Source organism: Lactuca virosa, chromosome 3 (genome assembly GCF_052849685.1).
Source record: "Lactuca virosa cultivar CGN04683 chromosome 3, Lactuca_virosa_CGN04683_v6, whole genome shotgun sequence".
Lineage (NCBI taxonomy): Eukaryota > Viridiplantae > Streptophyta > Magnoliopsida > Asterales > Asteraceae > Lactuca > Lactuca virosa.
Window position 1 is genome coordinate 424,336,720 of NC_136428.1, and position 6,093 is coordinate 424,342,812.

The window sequence follows — 6,093 nt, forward strand, 5'->3', positions numbered from 1 at the left end:
TTTCCTAACGTAACAGGCAGTCTCTAAGACCGAAAATCACAAGCAACCGACGTGCTTAAAAGTTGAGTCATAGTTTTATATAGTAAAACTATAAGAAAATCGCACTTGTTAGATGAAGAATAGTTTTAATAGCTACTCGTTCATAAAAGCATAATACTATAATAGTTGTCTATTTGGTGAGTTTTATAACCATGCTAAACATAATATGCCTGTGGCGACGGTCTTCAGGCGTCAGATCGTTTACGCTAAACTGTCACCCAAAGGACTGTAGCTAACAGTCAGGGCGCGGGATCATGACTTCCCGTATAGATCTATACACATTTGACACGCTCTCCCACGGGAGACTCTGGTTATAATCGTCAGGACTTTAAGTTGTACCTTTTCGCAAAAAGGTAGCAGTGAAGATGTCTCACAGATTCTCAAGTAAGTCTGTACTAGAATGATAGTTTTGTATGAAATACTTATCCTATTTCACAATGTTTGACCAAGCATAAGTCATAAGTTCTTTGAATGCATAAAATGGTTTATCAAGGATGACTACCCTAGATACTATGCATTTTGTATAAATATAGTGCATGCAAAATATAACAAGAGTTTTCACGTTTTCACCCGGGATTAACCGAGTGTTTACTTGTATTCTCCTCCGAAATGTATTAAAAGTACATTATAAAGTATTTGAAGGTGTATAAAAGGGGGTAGGAACTCACTTGATGATTGAAGAAAGCGAGACGAAAACCGAGCAGAACTTTGACAAGAGAAAACGGATTTTTCTCGGGATCCTCGGGAATCTCGGGAATCTCGGGAGCGTAAAACTTCCTTCCAAACTTGAATATGAAAACCGGGGCTTCGGGATGGCTCTGAGGGTTTAAACGCAGAGCTTCGGCACGAGAAAGAGAAGAAATGAGCAAATTTCCTTGGAACCCTCGCATCCCTTTTATAGGGAGGCTGAACCGCCTCGGTACGCTGGGCGTATGAGGGTATGCGGGGCGTACTCGTGCGTCACTGCTTACGCACTCCTCGGACGAAGCATCTAATGGGAGGGCATAGAGGCGTAGGGGCGACGTGGCCGAACCGAGGCCGAGCATCCGAGTACGCTGGGCGTACGAGGGTACGCTGGGCGTAATCCGGCTAAGCCCGGTGACTCCTCCTCCTTCGGATAATACCGGGAATTTAGATTTAAATTTAATGTTTAATTATTTAATAAACTTCGAAAATTCATATCTCTCTCATACGAACTCCGTTTTCGACGTTCTTTATATCACGCGTAGGTGAGACTACACTCTACAACTCTCATTTAGATTCCGTCGGCTAATTTTGAATTTATTTTTATTATATTATTTTTAACAGGCCGGACCTGGAAAAGTCCGTTTAAATTCCGTAACTCCTTTATCTGATGTCCATTTTCGTCAGACTTTTTACTGTTGTACTCCTATTATCAGGGTCTTCAACTTTCGTTTAGGTTGTGTCGGCTAAAGACCGCTCGATCTCTATTTCGAGTTTTTAGCTGTCCACTGCTAGGTCAGGAACTTCCAAAAATCATAACTTCCTCATACGAAGTCAGATTTGTGCGTTCTTTTTACGTATGCTCACGGTTTTGGGATATCTATGACTTTTATTTAGATAACTAAGGCTAAAAAGTATTTTATTGAAATTTCTCGTTTTATGCTTAACAGCGCACTACCGGTAGTGTTACGAATCTTAGGTTGGTCATAACTCCTTCGTTATAACTCGGATTTTAGTGTTCTTTATATTTTTGGAAACATTATCACGATATCTATCACGTAAGGTACTAAAACGGAGCGTTTTGAACATTTCATTTTCGATGATATTCTCATTACTTCACCAAAAAGATTACAAGACTCGACTTTTAGACATTATATTGACCTCAAATAACGGGTTGTTACAAAGTGTATCCATGTAAGAGGATTCATGTAAGTGTATCTCTTCATATAGTATTTAGTATAGACTCATGAATGAACTGACTCTGGTGTAATTCCTTGTAATAGGAATAATGTTTTGTATCCCCTAAACTATCCCTATAATAGCTTACTGGAATGTAATTGATGTCCAAGAAGGTTTATACACCCTTGCTACTCAAGAGTGTGGGAAACTGAATGAAGGATGAAAACTCTCATATCAATACGTATATTTAAGAAAGATAAGTGTATAGATATGGTTTTGATCAACAAGTTGAAAGAGGTTTTGTAAAACATTTGAGAGTTTGGATAATAGATAACAATGACTTGATGTCATTGTTACAAAACATTTCAAAAGTAATTCATTTGATAACAAAGTATATCAGGACAGAAAACCATTTCGTGTATCACATTTTGAAGTATGTGAAATCAGTTGGCTGAAAACACAGTTATAAATCACATATGATTGATACTATAACATGTTGTTTTCTACTTGTATTCCCCCCATTAAAGCATTTAAAATCATTTAAAAGATTGATTTAGGGGTATGAACTCACCTGTAGTTGGTGGTTTGGCTGTACTGAATGATGTAGGATGCTAAGTGTCAAGTGTAGACTTGTACACACACAAGGATCCTAGTTGACATATAATTCCACATATATGTATCTAATTAGTCTTTAAACAACTAATTAACAAAGTTAAGACATCCTAGGACATGTAAAACACTTTATATAAGTGCTACAAGCCATAAGGATTGCATACAAGTGTTGTAGGACCTTGCTATGGAGTTTAGGGTTCAAGAGGACCCTTCTTTTGAGTTTACGGTTTTATGACCATAACTCATTGAGTTTACGGTCGTAAACCCATGATTTTACGGCCGTAAACTCATGCTTTCTTGACCATGAGTTGTTTTGAAGCTCTACAAGTCCTTAGAAGTGTTTCTACTTGAAGTATAAGTCTATGGAAAGGATTAAGTTCCAACGAGACTAGGACCTAATTTCTACCACTAGGTCAAGTGCAAGATGTGTGTATATGATTCATGAAAAGGTGTTCGAGTCAAAGAGTGACCTGAATATGGATATTCACTACAGTTAAGTAGTTGTAGAATTCACATATCAATGTGAAATCCAAGTATACTATCCTTTGATTCTAATTGTTTCCAAGTTTCTAGTAGGTTATAACTTAGTTTCTAGTTACTAAGTCTAGTATGTTTCGTGCCTACACGTACCACTAAGTTTATCAAATCTAGAACCGACTCGAATTTTGACAGTTGTCACATCAGCGCACAACCAAGGGTACCCGATCTCCTAGTCCTTCACTTGACTCACATATACATGTGAACAAGGAGTTAGTCTTAAATTCCCAAAGATGAAAATTCTCATTCATCATACAATACAAGTTGTATGATTCCATGTTTCTGTCCAACTGAAACTTGGATCATGAAAATCTTTCCTTTATTTGGAAAATTATGACACTACCACAAACGAAAGAATCAAAACTATTTTCCAATATTGCTATCAATGGAATCATATAAAAAACAATTTTCACAAATCCCATTGTAAGGATACTTAAAATAAATAAAATTAAAATTTTTCCTTTTATTTTAAAATTGCGGAAAAACTTATCCTTACAATGCGAATACATGTGAAAACTATGTTGTTATCCATTCCTAAGCAATTTATCATGACTCTTAGCAGCAACTTCAAAATTATGATCTTCGAATCATGCGATCGAAATCCATTTTCACGATCAGATTCAGCATACTCTTCTTCTAAGCTTCCTCTCTTTTTCTGATTCTACAAAACATCAAAACGCGACCTAGTCACATCATGTAATAAGAATCTCCAAATAGGAACTTAATAGAGTTAGATAGTGGACTTTACCTTAAGCATAGTCAAATTTATTTACTTTTACCATCCTAGTGAACTTTAAGGTAAACAGGGCAGCTTCGCAACCAATGTCCTTTCTTTTGGCAATAGAAACTTATGGACTCTTTAGTAATGGTACACAGGACTATCTCAGACTTAGACTTTCTCTTTACCATTTGGTCAACCGGTTGACTATGGCCGATCCCTTTCCATTGGGAAGAGAAGACTATTCTGGACTTCTAATATTTCCATTGTCAATGTCCATGAAAGTTTGGGAAGTAGATCTTCCAATCAAATTTGTTACCAGTGCTCCAAATCATTTCTGATTCAGCAGCGACAAGCAAATAGGTAAGATAATTAAGGGTCATGTCGTGGTCTGTCACATAGTAGTCCTTATTGAACTCACTATATGAATCGGAAAGCGATTGAAGAACCCAATCAACAGTCAATTTCCTTGAGACTTTGACACCCAACTCTCCCAGCTTGTCAATATGAGACTTCATCTTCAAGATGTGAGTACATATAGAAACTGCTTTCCAATAGGGATTGAGTGACCTTGAACTATTCAAGAACTTGTGGGTTAGGGATAATAATTGGAGGAGGTGGAGGAAGTGAAGTATGATTTACAGTCACATTAATGCACAACAAAGGGATTAATCCTTCACCTTGATCGCCATGTAGGATATCATCTTCATTAGGAAAGCTTTATCCAAAAGGATAAGGAAGACCATAGTTGTCATAACTAGACATCTATGAGGGAGAAATTCAAGTTTAGTTGATCTAAGTCCTTAATATAACACCGAACATGAAATATTAAGGCTAGGACCCAACACAATATTTTATAACTTGGAAGAGGGATGCCGTAATCCAAGCTATAAAATATTTAAAGGTAGGTAAATGACGATTTACCAATTTCCACCATGAAAAACGAAATTTAACATTAGGTTTTAAATGAATTGAAACTCCAAGATCTTTTGAGATTCATTGAACCATTCAATGCCATGTTTAAATCTCGATTGTTCCCTTCAAGTCTGTGACTAGGATGAACGACTGTGGACGGTTTGAATAATTCTTATTATTCCGGAAGTCAAAACATGCAAAAATTGAAACAATAGATAAACAATTAACATAAGACAGTAACATTACTAATAAATAATACCCTTTATTTAATCATCATATGTTAATTACAATTTATCTATTACATGTTTCTAAACCATCTCATCTAAACTAATATCGTCCTTCAGCCCGATGCTCCTAGTGTGCTGCAAGTGCTTAACCATGCTCAGTCCCTTCGTAAGTGGATCTGCTGGGTTATCCTCTAACGATACCCTCTTTACTACGAGGAGTCCTTCTTCCACCCGATGTCGAATAAAATGATATTTTCTGTCGATATGTCAAGATCTGCTGTGATCCCTTGGTTCCTTGGTCAAGGCAACCGCTCCTTCATTATCACAAGAAATTTCCATGGGCTCCTTTATGGCTGGCATAACTCCAAGGTCTCCAATGAAGTTCTACAACCATATCGCCTCCTTTGAGGCTTCGCTTGCTGCAATATACTCTGATTCACACGTTGAATCAGCTACTGTCTCTTGCTTGGAACTTTTCCAAGCCACTGCTCCTCCATTAAGGGTAAAGACCCAGCCCGACTGCGAACGGTAGTTGTCTCTGTCGGTCTGAAAACTGGCGTCTCTGTACCCTCGCACCTTTAAATCATCACTCCCTCCGAGGACTAGAAACCATTCCTTGGTCCTCCGAAGGTACTTAAGAATGTTCATGACTGCGGTCCAATGGGATTTGCCAGGGTTCCCTTGATATCTACTGACCATGCCCAAAGTGAAGGCCACATCAGGGTGAGTACAAGTCGTAGCATACATAATCGAGCCAACTGTGAAAGCGTATGGTACTCGACTTATTTCTGCTATCTCGACTTTGGTACTCGGGCACTGAGTCTTACTCAACTTGTCATTACTTTGGATCGGTAACTCCCCCTTCTTTGAATTCTCCATACTAAAACGTTTTAGTACCTTGTCCAAGTAAGTATTCTGACTAAGTCCTATTAGTCTCTTACTTCTGTCTCTCACTATCCTTATTCCCAAAATATAGGAAGCCTCTCCGAGGTCCTTCATAGCGAAGCACTTCCTAAGCCAGGACTTAACCTCCTGCAGTGTCGGGATGTCGTTTCCTATGAGCAGTATGTCATCGACATACAATACAAGGAAGCTAACTATACTCCCACTAGCTTTGACATATACACACGATTCATCCTCGCTTCGTAGAAAGCCAAACTGACTTTCTCATCGAAGCAAAGA